This window comes from Desmodus rotundus, chromosome 7 (genome assembly GCF_022682495.2).
Source record: "Desmodus rotundus isolate HL8 chromosome 7, HLdesRot8A.1, whole genome shotgun sequence".
In the NCBI taxonomy this organism is placed as follows: domain Eukaryota; kingdom Metazoa; phylum Chordata; class Mammalia; order Chiroptera; family Phyllostomidae; genus Desmodus; species Desmodus rotundus.
The window spans coordinates 63,954,735-63,973,726 of NC_071393.1; the positions used below are offsets into that span (position 1 = coordinate 63,954,735).

The 18,992-nt window shown below is 41.8% G+C and overlaps 1 protein-coding gene and 1 long non-coding RNA gene across 7 annotated transcripts in view; both read right to left on the minus strand.

The window, feature by feature from the left end:
- Positions 1-18,992, minus strand: part of LOC112301565 (T cell receptor alpha chain constant) — a 537,134-nt gene that overhangs the window by 168,962 nt on the left and 349,180 nt on the right. The gene's annotated exons all lie outside the window — the stretch shown is intronic.
- Positions 7,421-10,747, minus strand: LOC123479399 (uncharacterized). 2 transcript variants are annotated; one of them, XR_011651435.1, is made up of 4 exons: positions 10,649-10,747; positions 10,309-10,472; positions 9,440-9,579; positions 7,421-7,954 (listed from the first exon to the last, which is right to left on the minus strand). It is a non-coding gene; the product is annotated as an uncharacterized lncRNA (long non-coding RNA). The 2 variants fall into 2 exon arrangements; XR_011651434.1 differs by having other exon boundaries at positions 9,440-10,472.

Genomic DNA, 18,992 nt, shown 5'->3' on the forward strand with positions numbered 1-18,992 from the left:
CCCATCAGATGCCCAGCCAGGAGTCACTCAGAAAATAATAATCATATCAATCCCTCTGATTTTCTCATAGCTGGCCAGCCTTTCTCTGGGCGGGGTGGGTTTTGCTTATCTATTGTGGGTCCCTATGTGGGAATTGGCTCAGAAATATGGAGGACCCTTTGACACTCTCAACTGTACTGTGTGCCCCAAAATGAGCTCTTGAGTATGTCAGACAACTAGAGAATGGGTGAAAATCATTGGCCTCTGAGAGCCATTGGCCCCTAGATCACTCACAAGTGCAAGGCTTGGAGCCTTACTGTAGCTGAGAGTCAGTGATGATTACCAAACTATGGGGAACCCCAGGATCTCTGAGAGTCATTAATCTATCCACACAAATACATTTATGAAATTTGTCAGGTTCAATGATAAGCAAAAACAGATAGAGTCCTTGATCTCACAGAACTTACAAACTAGTGAGAAAATAGACATTAATCAAACTGATATATGAAAGCATATTAAAAAAAAACTAAAAACAAAACTCTGAACTTGCTGGAAGATCTTAAGATGTCTCTGAATAATTTATGTGTGAACTGTGATCCAAAAGGTAAGTAGGAGTTATTTAGCTGATGAGGAGATAGGAGGAGTGTTTCATAGGGAGGGAATGATATGTACAAAGGCCCTGGGGTAGGAGGGTACCTGGTGCATTCAAGCAACTGGAAGAAGGTCTATTTGAGCATGGACACTACAGAAAAGAGGGGTAAGAAGTATTAGTGGTGGAGGTGAGAAGCACTCAGACTGTTCAGAGTCTTAGAGGTAACTTTAAGGATTTTTTGGTCATTTGGTCTTTTGTCTATAAACAGTGGGAAGTCATGGGTATAACATTATCATATTTGTACAATGGAACTTTGATTCTTGAACTTAATTTATTCTGGAAAACTATTCAAGGAGCGATTTATTTGAAAACAGAATCTCCTTTGTTGCCTAAGAGATGCGGGACTGATCATACAGGTATCAACATGAAAGGGTTGTTGATAGAGTTGAGACCCAAAGTTTTATTAGACAACTGAGGCATTTTCCCCCCCATGGATAGCTTGGCTGAGAACTGAATTGTTTGAGAACCAAGACATTTGAGAAACAAGGTTTGACTGTATTTTGAGGAGATCTCTTTTCTGCTGTGGGGAGAACACATTGGAAGGCTCCAGAGACCAGCTAGTTTGTTCAAAAGAATAGTAAAGTGATTCAAAGGGGAAAATGGTAATTTGGGCCAAAGTGCTGGTAGTGGAGGATGGAGAAAGATACATGAATTTGAGATGATGTTATTCAGTGAGATAGGGAAGTTTAGGAGAGGACCACATTTCAAAGATCTTGATTTAAGTCTTGGAATTGAGTTGAAATACTATTGAGACATCTAATTGGACATGTTGAATAGTCAGGTGGACATATACATATTAATTCATGTATTCAACTCATATTTCTTGATTACTCCCTACTTGCTAGTCACATATTGAAAATTGTGTGGACCAGAAAAATATATTAAGCTTGAATTCTCCTCTTGAGGAACTTAAAACTTGAGACAGAATGGTCGAAGGTATTGGGTATAGAGAAATGAAAGCTCGAAAAGTTGGATATGATAGCTGTTTCCAAATATTTGAAAAAAATGAAGGTAGAACTTTGTGTTGTTGCAGAATCTGCAACAAATACCAACACATATAGTTATAAGGAAGCAGACTTTGATTTGGTATGAAAAGTGATTTTTAAAAATTAAGAAATGTCATTAAAAATATTTGAATCAAGAGGGGATGATCATTTATTCAATCAATACTTAATGAACATATAAGTTGAATGGAGGGATTTCGGCCTGACCTTTAAGATCTCTTCTGGCTTTGAATTCAATGATTCTGATTTTCTGTTTAAAAACTTAATTGTTCAGAATGAAGGTCACAACTTGGATTTCCTTGAGTTCATTTCCTTACTTGGACCCTCCCTGTACACTCCATGTACACTTTCATGATGCTGCAATGAGTAACTTCTTCAAGGTTGTGACATCTTCAGAATATACAACGTATGAGAGAAATTACACTCTCTTCCTTGGCTGCCTGTGGCCTCCTCTGATGCAGAGGAACAAGTGTACTCCCACTCCTATTTTTCTCTTGCTCTCACACCATACCATGGTTCCACGATGACCTGTTTGTAAATGCAGCAAGTCAATAGCACTGTTTGTGGACACAAACTAGCTGACTTTAAGCAATCATATTTTACATTTCCAGACACACAGGATGTCTAAGGTCTCCTTTGCTTGGGAGCCTGGTGGAAGTGGCATGCCTATTATGGCAGTTGAACTCAAAGAGTTTTTTAGAGGATGAAAGGACACCTCTGGGATTTTTCTTTGTTGCTCTTAATTCTTTCAATGTAGCCTTTTTTATGATGTATAAAAATCACACAAAGTTTACAACTGATATCACAGAAATACAATGGATTGTAGGACATTACCATGAACAACTATATGCCAAGAAATTTGAAAACCTGGGGAAAATGGACAAATTTCTAGAAACATATAATGTTCCTAAACTGAATCAAAAAGAAGCAGAAAGCCTGAACAGACCAATAACAGCTAGTGAAGTTGAAACAGTAATCAAAAAATTCATGGCACACAAAAGCCCTGGGTGGGACAGTTTCAAAGGAGAATTTTACAAGACATTTAAGGAAGAGGAACCCCTGTCCTTCACAAGCTATTCCAAAAAATCCAAGAAGAAGAAAGACTCCCAAACTCTTTTAATGAGGCCGGCATCATTCTAATCCTAAAACCAGATAAAGACACAACAAAGAAAGAAAACTACAGGCCAATATTGCTGATGAATATAGATGTTAAAATCCTCAACAAAATATTGGCAAACTTCATCCAGCAACACATTAAAAAGATCATACACCACCATGGCTGGAGTGGCTCAGTGGATCAAGTACCAAAGAGTTGCCGGTTCCATTCCCAGTCAGGGCACTTGCCTGGGTTGCAGGCCATACCCCCAGTAGGGGTCATGCGAGTGGCAACCACACATTGATGTTTCTCTCCTTATCTTTCTCCCTCCCTTCCCCTCTCTCTAAAAATAAATAAATAAAATCTTTTAAAAATATCATACACTATGATTAAGTGGCCAGGGATGCAAGGATGGTACGATATTCACAAATCAATAAACATAATAGATTACATAAACAAAAGGAAAGACAAAAACCGCATGACCATATCAATAGATGCTGAAAACCATTTGATAAAGTACAGCACCCATTTATGATAAAAACACTCAGCAAAGTGGGAGTAGAGGAGCATACCTCAACATAATGAAGGCCATATATGAGAAAGCTACAGCCAACATCATACTCAACGGGCAAAAACTAAAAGCTTTCCCCCTGAGATCAGGAACAAGCCAAGGGTGTCCACTTTCATCACTTCTATTCAACATTGTATTGGAAGTTCTAGCCACAGTGATCACACAAGAAAAAGGAATAAAGGAATCCAAATTGGGAAGGCAGAAGTAAAACTGTCATTGTTTGTATATAAGATGATAGTGTACATAGAAAACCCTATAGACTCCACCAAAAATATTTGACCTAATAAGTGAATTTGTCAATATTCAGAAATCAAAGCCATTTTTGTATGCCAACAACAAAATATCAGAAACAGAAATTAAGAAAAAATTCCATTTACTATAGCAACGAGAAAAATAAAGTACCTAGGGTAAACCTAACCAAGGAGGTAAAAGGCCTGTGCTTGGAAAGCTACAGAACACTAAGAAATAAATTAAGGAAGACACAAACAAATGGAAGCGTATACCATGTTCATGGATTGGAAGAATTAACATCATCAAAATGTCCATACTACCCGAAGCAACTTATAGATTCAATGCAATACTTATTAAAATACCAATGACATATTTCACAGATATAGAACAAATATTTCAAAAATTTATGTGGAACCACAAAGAACCCCAAATAGCCTCAGCAATTTTGAGAATGAAGAGCAAGGTAGGAGGGATCACTGTTGAGAGCTAGGCAAGAGAGCTAGGCAATTATAGGCATTGCTAAGCAGAAAACCTCTTGAAGGTCACCAGAATAGATAGGGGAGAGACACAACATTGTAGGCCAAAGTAAGGGTAAACAATACGTGATTTGCAGAGGGCTTATTCTGAGTCAGGGTCAGTTAGAGGGCCATAAAACTTTAGGTGCCAGACTCATCTCAGGTCTGGACCCTTATCTTTAAACTGAGGGTACAAATTAAGTAGGACAGACAGATGGTTCTTATCAACAGGAGACAGACAGATAGTTCCTCCTGACCCCAGAGCAAAGTTCCTCCTGACCCCAGAGCTATGCAGAGATAACTGCAACTCCCGCTTTTGTAACTTGTTTGCTTGCTTCTCACCTTATAAAAGAGCTAGCCTGTGAGCGTTCGGCGCGGCTCTCATCGGAGAGTTCGCCCCTCTGCAGGTAAAAACTTTGTTTGGCCAATAAACCATCTATAAATCTCTTAAGAGTCTGAGTCCGTCAGTTCCTGGAACGAGAGATCTCGCTTTCGCATATAACAATCACAATATCTGATATCAAACTATACTACAAGGCCAGTGTTATCAAAACAGCCTGGTACTGGCATAAGAACAAACACATAGACCAATGGAACAAAATAGAGAGCTAAAAAATAAACCTGTGTCTCTATGGTGAATTAATATTTTACAAAGGAGGCAGGAGCATAAAATGGAGTAAAAATAGCCTCTTCAACAAATGGTATTAAGAGATCTGGACAGCTGCATGCAGAAAAATGAAACTCGACCACCAACTTACAGCGTACACAGAAATAAATTCCAGATGGATAAAAGACTTAAATATAAGTTGTGACACCATAAAAGTTGTAGAAGAGAACATAGGCAGGAAAATTTCATATTCCACCCAGCAATATTTTCACTGATATGTGCCCTAGAGCAAGGGATATAAAAAAAAAAAAAAACAAATAGGACTACATCAAATTAAAAAGCTTCTGCATGGCTAAAAAAAAAAATCATCAAAATGAAAAGGGAACCAAATGTAGGGGAAAATATATTTGCCAATGATACCTCAGAGAAGGGTTTGATCTCCAAAATGTATAAAGAATTCACATGGCTCCATCCCAGAAAGACAAACAATCCAATTAAAAAATGGGCAAAGGACCTAAACAGACATTTCTCCAAGGAGGACATACAGAGGGCCCAGAGACAATGAAAGGATGCTCAATACCACTAGCCATGAGAGGGATGCAAATTAAAACAACAATGAGATACCACTTCACATCAGTCAGAATGGCCATCATAAACAAATCAACAAACAACAAGTTCTGGCGAGGTTGTGGAGAAAAGGGAGCCCTAATACACTGGTGGTGGGAATGCAGACTGGTGCAGCCACTGGAAAGCAGTATGGAATTTCCTCAAAATACTAAAAATGGAACTGCCTTTTGACTCAGCAATTCCACTGCTGGGATTATACCCTAAGAATTCTGAATCGCCATTCAAAAGAACCTATGCACCCCAATGTTCATAGCAACGTTATTTACAATGGCTAAGTGCTGGAAACAAAATGCCCATCAGTAAATGAGTGGATCAAAAAACTGTGGTACATTTACACAATGGTGTTGGGAACCACCGTGCCTGGTTTCAGAAGCTGTAACCCCCCATGGCTAAGGTTGAGTGAGAGACTTTGGGACCTTAAGCCACTAAGGAGACAAAGCTTATCTCCCTGCCTCCTTTGTTTTACCCTGATTGGCTCCGAGCCTGACGGGTTAGCCAATGATGGGTAAGATTCCTCAAGGGAGGGAGGATCTAAGGCAGGCATGATCACCATGAAGAGGCCCTCAGGGAAGGACTTGGGGGGCTTTAGAGAAAGTGGGGGATAGACCCTCGCCCCTTGGCTTTGACATAGCCTGAGTCCTCATTCTGTCTGCAAGAAGTCTCCTAATCTCTTGGCTGCCTTACTTCCTCTGACTGATTTAAACCTGAAACAATGACAGAGGGTGGTTCAGTCCTGTGCTGGAAAAGGCGGATTCCCTGGGGTGGTCAGGCCTAAGAAAGAATACAGAAAATCCTGTGAAACGTGCTTTGCTAAGAATGCCCTCAATTTTCTGATAAGGGTCCAAGCATGAAATGAGTTTGTTTCCCAAAGTTTTATAGCCCTTTAGCTAACTGACCCTGACGCAGAATAAGACCTCACAGTTCTTTGTATGTTATCTATTGTTTGATCCTTACTGCCTGACAATGATTGATGAGCTTTACCTGTATTCCTGTGCAAATTGAACCCAATAAAAGCCCATTGAGGAGAGGAGAAGGCTCTTGGCCCTTCTCCTTTGAGAGATCGGCCACCTTTCCTCCCCAAGCAGACCAGGTCTTGGTAGACTTACTCTCGTCTGTGGCAGGTGGGGGGTCCCTGCAGGTGGAGCTCCCCTCCAACCCCCACACAATGGAATACTACACAGCAGAAAGAGAGAAGGAACTCCTACCCTTTGTGGCAGCATGGATGGAACTGGAGAGCATTATGCTATGTGAAATAAGCCAGGTGGTGAAAGACAAATACCATATGATCTCACCTATAATTGGAACCTAATCAACAAAACAAACAAGTGAGCAAAATAGAACCAGAGACATGGAAATAGAGAACAAAGTGACAGCGACCAGAGGAGAAGGAGGAGGGAGATAATGGGGGAAAGAAGGGGAAGGGTTGTCAAGGAAGATGTATAAAGGACCCAGGGACAAAGACAGTGGGAGGGGATTGAATGTGGGAGGGGGATTTTGCAGTGTAGGGGAGAGTAATGGGGGGAAAGGGGGAACAACTGTAACAGAACAACAATAAAATTTTTTTAAAAATCACACAAAGCAAGATAATGGAGATAATAAATTGCTTTTACCAATGTAGTGTGGGAAAACATGGAAAACTAAAAAATATTAGCTGACATTCATGTCATTCACTTGGCTTTGAGATTTCCACAGAAACACTTGGTTCACATCCATACTCTTCCAGGCCTCTTTGGTGACCTGATCTCCTCTTATGCCTGCGGCTCCAGGTGTTATATAAAAGGCTTTTTCAATTATCTTTTGTCAAGCTCAGGAAATTTCTCCAAATCTTTAATTTTAATTCTTGTCTGGTTTTCTTTTTCACTGTTTTGTGTCCTGACTCTCTCAGATTGCTGTTGGGCAGTCTGGTTGCTCTCCCCAAGATGTCTCTCTTCCCCAGCTCCAGGCTCTATTTCCCACACTCACCCCATGCCCATCTCAGGTTCTGCAAGGGTAATGAACAACTAGAAGCATACACTCTTATCTCCTGCTTCTTTTCTTCCCAATCAGATTTAATCAGACACTAATAATTCATGTTCATTTTTCTGGCATGAACTTGAGTTGAATATATTTGGCACAAGGTCCAAGGTTGCAGTGGATAATCCATGAAGGTCACATGGTATGGTGAAAAGCACACTGGCTCAATAAATATTAATTCATTTCTTAATTGGCTTGTGGATGAATGAGAAATAGTTATACTGAGAATTTAGGTAATGCCTTCTTCCAAGGAGTATACAAGGACACAATATTACCTCATTGAGAATATTTATTATATTAGTAACAAATAATCTGTAACCTGATTTGAGGATGACTGATTGCTTATCATGAGTCCCACACCTGGCTGCACATCAGAATTCCTTCAGGAGCTTTTTACAAATACAGATTTTGTGTGGCATTTGGGGAGAACTGATTTATATTTATTTACCTCTACGAAATTTTTCCATAATGATGGCTGCCCTAGACCAGTGCCTCTCAAACTTTAATATACATATAATTCATCCTGAGAATCTTGTTAAAATGCAGATTCTGATTTAGTAGATCTAGGGTGGTGCATGAGATGCTACATTCTGACAAGCTTCTGTCTGATGCTGAGTCTGTCCATCCAGAGACACACTTGCAATAGAAAGGTCTTAAGCCTGAGAAGAGAAGAGGAGGGGGCAGGGGAGGAAGGTTCAATGGCTGGGAAGCCAGAGCTCTACACTCACACTAATTCAATCAAAGGCTCTGGGGATGTATTGCAGAAACTGGTATTTTCAAAGAATTTCCCTATGTGATTCAACTCTGCATTTGGAATTGAGAACCACTGTTTAAGACATGCCTTGACCACATTTAATGTCCATTTCCCTGTAATGAGGGCAGGGGAACCGGGGCACATTTCTCTTGTACTAAAAACCCAACAGTTATGCTGCTTACAGCAGAATTTCTCAAAGCATGTCCTTGGACAACTTGCATCAGAATCACTTGGGTACTTGTTATTAATACATGTTCCCAGACTTGCCCCCAGGTAGACTGAATTAGGATCTTTGCAGCCTCATCACAAGAATCTGATTGGAAACAATCTCTTCAGGTGCTTTGCATGCACAAAGAAGTCTGAGAAATAATAACTTATAAGATAAAATCAAATCTTTTTAGCCATGTAGTCAGGGGTCTCTAAATAAATTGGTTTCTACCAGAATTTTTTAGTCCTCTATTTTTCCTGATTTACTGCATTAATCTCCTATATTAGCACCCTCTAAGATAGCCCCACTTCTACTGAGTAGACTACGGTGGAAGTAATGGGATTTCACTCCAAAGTTAGGTTACAAAAAGACTGTGCCTTCCATCTTGGACATCCTCTATCCTTTGAAGTCCTTGCTCTAGGGAAGCAAGCTGTCATGTTATGGAGGTCCTATGGGGATGCCTGCATGAGGACTCAAGGCCTGGCAGCCACATGAATGAGTGTGGAAGTGGATTCTCTCCCAGTCAATGCCAGTCAGTATGTCAGATGACTGCAGCCCCAGCTGACGTCTTGATTGTACCCAGATGAGACACCCTGAGCCAGGAGACCCAGCCAAGACACCCCTGGATTCCTGACCCATGGAAACTGTGAGATAATAACTATTTTGAGCCTCTAAATTTTGTGGTAATTTGTTATGTAACAATAGGTAACTAGTACATCCATCTTAAAATACCCTTCCTCCTCCTTCCTACTTATCCAACTCCACCTCTTTCAAGACTTAGCTGTTCTAAGAAATTTTTCTTACAGTGATTGTCTTTTATTGAACTCCTAGAGCATCGCATATGAAGTCAGTAGCACTCATTGTCAGATAGTATGTGCTTTTTTGTATTCATTTGTAATATTTAATTGTAATTTCTAATGTCTGCCTTTAAAATGAATTCTAAACACATTAATGCGAATAGAGCTTAGAAAATAAGTTGACTTAGAGCAATTTACATTCCCATGAACTATCCCAGTATCATCAATACAGGACATGCCACATTGGAGCTAACAGGATGAGCACACTCCCTTGATGATGATTATTACAGGGTTGAATTGTTATACCCACCTGCCTGTCAGTCTGCCCAGGGGGTTCCTCTGGGCCTTGTTCAGCTCCCTGTAGTCTCAGACACTTTTGGCTCACCTGTTTCAACTTGGGGCCGAGGGACCCATATTTTTGATTCAGTTGATTCATGACCAACTCATAAATGCCACATTTCCACAAGTATTTGTCTCCAAGATCTCTCTCAGCCATCCCTGTAGGTTCCCAGGACTCCTCTGTAGCTAGGGGAGGATATAAAACATTCAATACTTGAAATGGTTATGGGAGCATTTCAGAAAATGACTCTATTCATCTTTTTTCACAGAGTAAGAGTTAAAGTTATCTCTAATGGCTTTGGAAATTTTGATTAGGATGGTAATGGAAACCGTCCTTGCTTTATCTAGTTTATGCACATGAATGCTTTCTCAAAGACTCGGGAATGAGCTACGGCCCTCACGATAGTGGAAATTCTGTTTGCTTCAGCCACTGCCACAGTGAGTGGGCCTTCTCAGTCCTGACGGTTGTTTTTCCAACCTTTCCTCTGGGGTCTGGAGAGACAGGTGCAGATCTCCTTGGTCTTTTCACATAAACCCTAACAGCATTTTCTGCCTGCCTCGGCTGCTGAAGAAGCCTCCTCTCAACCAACTACAATGGTAAGGTCCTTAGCCCTAACTCAGCTCTTGTATCTCTTATCAGATGTTACTGTGGAGGTTTTCAGGTGGTCTCATATCAGGTGTGGTGCACATTCTAGCCAAAGAGGGTCTCTAATCAGATCTGCCACCTCAGTCTGACCCCAGGGATCCTGAGGTGGTCAGAAGCAGAGGAGCAGCACTGTGGGTATCAGACCCACAGTAGTAAGTTCCAACGTCTTTTGTTGTTGCTTTTTGAATGTCAAGTATATATTCACTTTTCAAAGGGTCGACTTTCCCTTTGATATTACTCTTTAAATGGTCAGTAGAATTGTTGCTTACTCTATATACTAAAGTCAGGGAGTTATCTTCATCCTTCTTGTACCAGCTCATTTGATAATTTTTTAAGTCCACTCCTGTTACAATGCAGCGGAAGGTGGCAGGCTCCCCAATTAGAACAGTCAGAGTTTTGGTGTCTGGTTCCAAAATTATATCCAGCGAGACCTCTGAAAGGGGAAACCCAAGGTTAGAGAGGCTGTGGAGAACTCCCTCCACCCCCAGGGGCTGATGTGTCACAGCCAAGCCCCGCAGCTGTTTGTTTCCCTGTTAGCCCTGCTGCCCCAGCAAATTGTCCCTGCTGCACTTTTCTCTTATAGTAAAAGGCCCAGAGACTTATTCTTACCTGTGCCAAAGACGGCGAGGTAGAAGAGGGGACAGGTCCACCACATGGCTGCACAGGGGTGACTCTGGGGTGTGCTGGTGCTCCCTGGCTGCCCCTGCCCAGATCAGCTGCTGTTTACCCATGAGAAGCTTTGTCCGTTATAAAGGTGGGGTTGGGTGTTAGTCACTTCCTCAGCAAGATGTGAAAGGGCTGCAAGGTCACAGTTATACTATTTATTCAATAAACTTGGGCTAACTACCTATGGCAGATCAGATATTACTTGGGAGACATAAAGGTGAACAAAATATGGCTTCTGCCTTCAAAGAACTGAGTTTTGGGGGCAGACAGGCATAGAGGAGTTACAGAGGAGTGTGCAGTACTGAAAGAGGGAGGCACAAAGTGCTTCAGGAGCCTGGGGGAAGGAGCTGCTTCTGCCTACGGTGCTCAGAAGAGATGGCCCTTAACCGAGCTGTGAGAGCTGAGCAGGGCTTTGTCTGAAGGGTGTTCCAAGGAGGGAGAATGGCGCCAATAAAGGCTCAGGGGCATTAGAGGCAAACCATCGTGCAAGCGATGGTCATTCTGCTTCCATACAGCTCTTGTGCTGGTCCCTTCCCCTCTGGCCTCTGCTATCCCCACCTCAGTCTGAGAACATTCTTCACCTGTTGCCAGCCATGGCTATACTTTTCCAAGAAGTCTGTTTTCAGACTCTCCCCTTTTTCATCCATTCTCCAAGCAGCCATCACACTGATTCTTCTTCAGACCTGAGGGGGTCAGGTCACACATCTGCTGGAACTCCTTTCGCAGCTCCCCTTGGCTTTTAGGGGAGTGTGGAAATCCTGTGTCATGACCATATGATATCCTGACCTGCCTCCTAGTCCAGTCTCACTTTTGCTCACTTCTCCACTTGCACTGAGTCAGCTGCACAAAAATACTTGCAGGTTCAAAGATTTATTATAGTCCTCATGTACTCAGCTTTTGTATTGGCTGCTCCTTCTTCCTGGGAAAACTATACCTTCCTTCTCCTGCCTTCTCCACCCCTTCTTGAGACAGGTGACCCCCTGAATTTGTTGGGTCATGGCACTTACCACCTCTCCTATAATTATATGATAATTTATTTGTTTTCTTCATTGGACTATAAGATTCTTTAAAACAGTGACTGTGTCTTACTTATATTTGCGTTTTCAGTGACCAGCCCAGAGCTTGTCCATATTAAGAACTCGACAGATATTTGCTAGTGTAAGCAGGATTTCTGTCTCTAGCCTCCTAACTCAAGGAGCCATGTGGATTGCTCCACTAATTAAAGATGGGATTAGAAAAGTATTGGCCAACACCTAGGCCAAAACCTGGGGAAGCCAGGTCTTCTGACCATTGTTGTAGGTGTAGTGAGAGGCAGGACCCTCTGCAGCATCAGGATAGCTCCCACTTGGCTAGAATCTGCTTGCAATTGCTTGTGGTTAATATTCTGATATCACCTATTGGTACATAGTTGGTGTCACTACCCACATCATCTATCTGCAAAAGGAGCACTGGCTTTGTAGGTATGATAACCCTGGGTTTTGAATCTTGCTTTGCAACTTACCAGTAGCTTGGCAAGTTGCATCTCTGAGTCTTGATTTCCTCATCTGCAAATAAGGTAACCATAGTTACCTTGCAGGGATGTTGTTAGGTTGAAACAGAAAAACACATGTGAAGCACTTATTCCTGTGCTTGGCACACATTCGTAGGTCCACTGTAGATGGCAGGTCTTTGCCTCATCTCTTCTGCTTTGCCATGGTTGGGTTAGTATCCTACTCAAAACTCCTGACATGAGCTATGGTCACCAGGAAGAAATGAAACTTATAATTTAACCCAGGCACAAAGCAGTCCTCTGTGGGAAGGGGGTGTTGGCTGAGCTATGTTAGACTATTGGTAGAACTTTGGGCAAGTCAATGGATGAGCCAGATGGGGCTGTGTTAGAGGTGAATGGGTAGTGTCAGAAGCCTCTACACCCTTGGGCAAAGGACTCTCTCTCTCTCTGGCAGTTAAGGTTGGAGGCCACATATGAGCTACAGCCCCAGTTTTCTTTGTCCATCTGAGATGAAGAAAGAATAGGAGGCCTTGAAGAAGCAGAAAGACCCCAGGATCAGATTAAATCAACCCATGCTGGTTACTACTTATAATACTTGCCCAAGCCTAGTACCATTCTCTCTGAAGGTCTCTGCCACCCTTGGTCTTTGGCATCAAACAGGATCACTTGAGTAGCAGTGGGAGAGAATGCCAGAACTTCTAATTTTCTCTCTAGTTAAGTTTCAGGACCTGCTTTGCCTTTGATTTGAGAACACATCTACTTTCTCCCTACCTCCTTTAAGTTCTTTGGGTAAAAAAGAAATTTAATGAAAGTCCTTCCTGTGCTTTATCTCCTTTCTACTCATTACCCTCAAACTTCACACTTAAAGCTTAAGCAACAGTGCAGCCAGACTCCGATGTGAGCCCATGGATTGGCTCTGTGAGGCCTGGCCATTATCAGATGTTTGCCCTGTTTCTAGTTGCTGTCTTAGCTTTCTGGTTTCTCTGCTCTGGCACTAGCTGGCCGGACAATCAACTGTAATGGAAGTGGATGAAAAGAGGAAAAGCTGTGTTTCTATTTCTCTTGGTCAGGATCTCAGCTGCCTGGTGTCCCAGGACAGCCTTCAGTAAGTAAGAGGTTCTTCTCAGTCTGATTGATTTGTCTGGGATTACTCAAATGGCTGGGATTAGTTTGTTTCTCTGATTTGTTTTTACTGAAATGTTCGGCCCCACTAGTTATTTTAAAGTAAGCATAAGATATTTTTGGAAATTAGTGAGGAATTTCAATGGGTGTCAAGAAGAATCACAGTATCATTTGTCTCTAAAAAACACCTGTGGTTGCCAGTATTTCATCTGTGACTCCCTTTGCCAGCTGTGTGGTACTGAATGAAGCAGCTGCCAAGCAAAACAGTGGAGAGGCAAGTTGGGACTTTTTTGAGTTGTATTTCTGATTCTGTTACTGACTTGGGACCTTGGGATGTACATAAATAAACTTTTCCGTACTTAGTCTCAGCTCAGTTCCTTTCAGATATTTTTTGACTCCCGTCATCCAACTCATCCTGAAATCTAAAGGCCCTAATTCCAATCTGTACTCTCCTCCTGGAACGCTCCCAAATTTATGACAACCCAGTACTTCTCTTGCTCCCACATATGTCTGATTTGGTCCCTCTATTAGCCTGTAAGCGCCACTAAAGTGTGGAGTCTAGAACGGCAGAAAGCTGGTATCACTTACCATGGTATCCTTGGCTTGTGGCGTGATGTCTGGCACCTAGTAGACACTCAATATATATTGTTGAGTTAAAAATAAACCATGCCAACTCTCTGCTCTGAGACTATGGATACTTGATATGCCCTTGTTAAGTAGTTTAACCTTTCTGTGAAGCTTTTCTTCCATGGCTGTTCTTCAAGGATCGCATAGGAAGATTGGAGTGCTTGCAGTTAGATGATGAGGTGGTTGAGACAGATACTTTCAACTGTGCCATCAACTCCACCACGGTTCTCATTTTTGTTCCTGTTGATAACTGCCAGAAAACCTGCCTTTGGGCAGGTCTCTTCAGTCAACACGTAGTTCTCTGATGACTTTGTTCTTCTTCCAAACTTTCGTTTACACCCAACATTAATGGACTTTGAAAAGGAAGACAGATCATTCCTCTCACTGAGACACTTAGCATGGTGAAACCAGAGACCTGGGTGACAAGCAGAGTCACATAGACTCTCCTCTTCTCCTGTTGCCTGTGACATGGCATTGGTCTTTCAACTGGGGCTCTGGGGAGAAATTACTGAATAGCTTCTAGCTGGTAAGTGATCTTTAGGAAACCTGATTCTCCCACTGTCACATTCAGCAGCTTTGGGAATGTATCCTGCCAGTAACCCCGAGGAGCCCTGCAGAAGAGCAAGCCTGGGAGGAAAGTGATTCACTCACTCACCAAACACTCTCTGGGTCTGTGCCTCTCTCGGGAGGGGTAAGACTTTGAAATCTGATCCCCAAAGCCAAATTTTGCAAAGGGTCTTTCTCTAGTTCTTTATCCCAAGAAAAGCCTGTTTTGTGTGTTTCTGTGCCCTTAAAGGGCTGCCCTTGGGAACATGAGTGCTGATGAGCCCGTATGTTGGCTACAAATGAGAAAGCCAGAAAAACAGCAGGGGACCAGGATTTCCACTGATAAATAAATGCAGGATCTGAAGGTGCAAGAGGCCATGATCTTCAGAAGAAAAAATAGAGAAGAAAGTCCTGCTTGCTCCCAGTTCTCAGTTCAGCAGTTACGTGAAGGAGTTTCCATGGGTGGTTCCTTGAATAATCAGAGGCTGATGTGGACTTTTCTTTGTAGAGCTTATGCACTTCTGAAATCTGCAGTGATCTGCCTTTGACAGTTTTTGAGGGCGTCATAAGGCCAGGTGTATTTCGATTTAATTTGTAATGCTCTTGGATGTGGGAACTTTTTCAGGTCATGTAGTATCCCTGTTAGGTTGACAGAACTAGTTCTTTATTTATAACTATGTATAAACAACTTCAAGTTTATTTCTGGTTCTACACTTTTAAATTATTCCACTATCCATTTAATGAGTGGGGCTACTGTTATATTTTAATACTTCATAAAGTCTATATTTGTTTGTTTTATGAGGGTCAAGTAGGAATTAACTTTCCTCTGGATTTATTATTTTCTGCATAGGAAGCCCTTAATAAGTTATCAGCATCCAGTGTAAAATATCCTGAAGTTCTTTTGAATTGTATTTCTCTAAATTTACATTGATATTTAGTTCCTACTGGATGGGATACTAACGTATAAAAGAATGGTTAATTGTCCAAGAGATTGATTTATTTGTTATCAATAGGTTCCTAAAGGCCTAACCCAGCCCAACAGTGAGGATGTGGATATGTATTAGTAATCATCATTATGATATTATCACCATCAACAAAAGTAGCTAATACTTACCAAGTATTTCCTAGAGGCCAACCATTGCTCTAACTATATTGCCTGCAGTAGTCCATTAATTCTTATAGAAATCCTCTATGGTAGGTATTATTCTTATCATTGTTTTATGGATGAAGGAAATAAGGCATAAAGTAACTTGCTCAAGATCACATAAGGCATGAGTTTGTAAGTGGAGGATCTGGGATTCAAAATTCAGGAAGTCTGGCTTCCAAATTTGAACTTAAGGTCAATCATTGGTACTATCCTACCTACTCTACAATTATGTATCTATCTGTCTTCTATCTCTCTATGTAATTTACTAGTCTCTTATATATAAGTATATATAAATACTTAATACTTTTTCAGGTTTTAGAAATGTTGGTAGGTTTTCAAGGTCTGTGATTAAGATGTTAATTGTTGGCTTTACTTTTGCACATCTGTCCAATTTATTGGTCACTCTGAGTGTCAGGGACTGTGCTTTTATTTGTCTGCTGAGTATTTGTCAGGTCAAAGCTTTGAGCAATTCAATAGGATTTAATTTTTGCTACTAATTATTTAGCAAGATAAAAGCCAGGAGGTGCCACTTGCTGAATACATTTTATTATTTGAGAAGTGGCTGTGTCCCCACAATTATTGTTGAATGAATGATTTGATGAGTGAAGTGGGGGAATTCAAGATGGCACTGAGCACCCTCTCTCTTGTTGGACGACCCTCTGAATCTTCTGTGTTAAGGCTCACAGTTTTGTTCAGTGTGATGTCAGCATGCATCAGGGTGCCCACAGTGCACAGTAATAAAGGGCTTTGTCTCTTTGCTGCATGTGCATAATGGTTAAGATGCTGAAGGGCAACTCTGCCCACAGGCAACGGGTAGTGCTCTGATTTTATAGTGTCTTGGAAAGCATGGTAGATACAGGTGAGCCTTTGGTTAGCTTTCTGCAGATACCAGTACTCAGAATCGTAATTCCCACTAAGAGTGTTATATTGGCATTGGAACTTCACATCTGTCCTAATCTGGCGACCACATTGGAAGATTGTGTAATTTTAGTCCTGCAGGAGTCATCTGGCAAAGAAAAAAGGATAAGAAGGGGTAGGAAATCTCACTCATTTACCAGGGACCACTTACAAAAGGACCACACAATGCAGAGAAGCCGGTACACGGTGCGTCTTCAGCCCTTCTCAGCGCTGTGCACCACGCAGCCTACGTTGCATGCACAATGCACTCAGGCCACCTTATCTGCAACAGCCATGTGGCTGCTTTGTCGCTGCAGCAATAAAGGAAAGAGGTCTTTGGGGGTGGCTGTTGCTTGTGCTATCGAAAGACACACTCAGATTTGTTCAAAGGCAGCTATCCAACAGGCCCCTTTAGAGCAGGCTCTGGTGTCCCTCTTGCCACTGGGGGCCTGTGTTTTCAGTGTATGGTCCCATTCCTTTATCAGCCCCAGGAGGCTTAGTCTCTGAAAGGAAACACCCAGAGAGAGAGTGTTTTGTTGAAAGAAATTTGGATGGTCATGAGCTCCTGGGTCGTTGTTCCTGAGTTTCAGGAATTTAAGGTGCATGGAGCGATGAGGAAAGACAGGACCGCACTATGGCTTCTGTTGCCCCTGTGGCAGTTTCCGGTTCTGAGACTCACGCTTCAGAAACCAAACAGCAAGGAAGTAATTTGTTGATTTTTAATGAATTAACTAATTAATAGATCATCTATTCAACAAATATTTATTGAGTGCCAACTATATAGAAGTTTTCTGCTGAGTATGGTGGATATAATGGAAGCGAAAACCAGCCAAAGTTTCTTCCAACGTTGGGTTTAAAGTCTGGCGATGATATTTAACTTCAGGCAAGAGAAAGAGGTGCAGCCCATCAGTTCACATAAATAAGCCAGGGAAGCGCAAGGTGAGGGGGCCCCTGGGTCTGCACATGCGCATGCAGGGCTTTCTCTCACTTCACACAGCTGGTAGTGAGCTCCCTATGGAGGGGTGCAGACTGGAATTTTCTGTGGTAACCCATGCTCCACCCAAGATTCAGAGGGTTCCTTTTTGACTCACCTTCCTTTATAAACACTCTCCCATCAAGCAATCATTCTATTTCCTGACAAATCAAAGTTTTGGAGTTCCTGGACTTCACACTGTTACCATTCTATTTTTGGAACAGAATCAGTTTGTCAGCGATTATTTCCTCTATGAGTATAACTACATCTTTTGTGTGATGGTTTCCTTTTCACTGGGTACACAATAACTACAGAGCCAGGAAATTTTAATTTGGGATAAATAATAAGCTATCTTTAGGGCCAATCTTATTTTGAGAGTTTTGATAGCCAGGGCTGACGAAGGTCAAGGATTCTTTCTGTTTTATCACTTTTCTCAAAGCTTTTACTCCCACCTTTGCTTCTTTTTTTTACCTCATCTCTTTTCTAAGACTATTTGTCTTTCTGCGAGATACCCTTATGAAGAACTTTAAAGGTACAGCATGGCAAAGGACAAAGAAATAAGGAAACTCTCACCCTGGAATGCCTGGACTCAGAGTCACACAGAACAGAGCTGGAGACAGACACAAAGGTGCAGACACAAAGATAGACGTGGAGGTGGAGGGCTGGCGCTGTGGCTGTGGGTGTGCCTGCACCAGGACAGGTAGTATGATGGAGTGTCCAGGAGTCCGCCACAGACTTAGCCATAGCAGTGGGGATGATGCTTCGGACAGCGAAGCTGGTTGGGAAGATGCATATGTGCCGTGTGGCGGCCCTACACAGGTTCATCAATAAGACTCCTTGGGAAGGCTGTCCCTGGTTGTCGGGGAATGTCATACCTAAAACTATTGTACTGGAAGGGGGCACTTAACTGGATGGGGAGATCAAGAACTTGTGACAGACTTTCTCTGGATCTGGGTCTCCTTACACGAACCTGAAGAGAGAGAAGCAAAGATAATTCAGAGAAGAAAAGATACAGAAGATCTTCAGCTTAAATTCTTATTCAAACAGTAATCACATAGTTTTAGATACAGTAGTTGGGTGCTCATTTACACTTTATTTATTAATAAGTAAGAGGACTGACCAATTATATAACGAGTTTTGAGCAGCCCAAGAAAACCTCTACCCCAAGTTTCCTTGGAGCCTTATCATTTCTGCCATCAAAACATAAAAATATTTCTAGGAGGATTGACACTTTAGGCTGTAATGTACTAAAAAATAAGTGAAGACTAATTCCTGGTGGCAAGGCCTTGGGGCATGGGAACTAGAGAATCTTTCAGCACTCAACCAGGATGCTGCTCTCTTCTTCACCCTCACATGTTATTCAGCTACTTTTGGAGCATCTCTTGAATCTGTTTCCTTTTCCAGGCCCTTATTTTTAGTCCTTCTCATTGTCTACCTCAGTTTTTGTATTAACTTTATATCTGATCTCACTACTTTTAATCTCAGA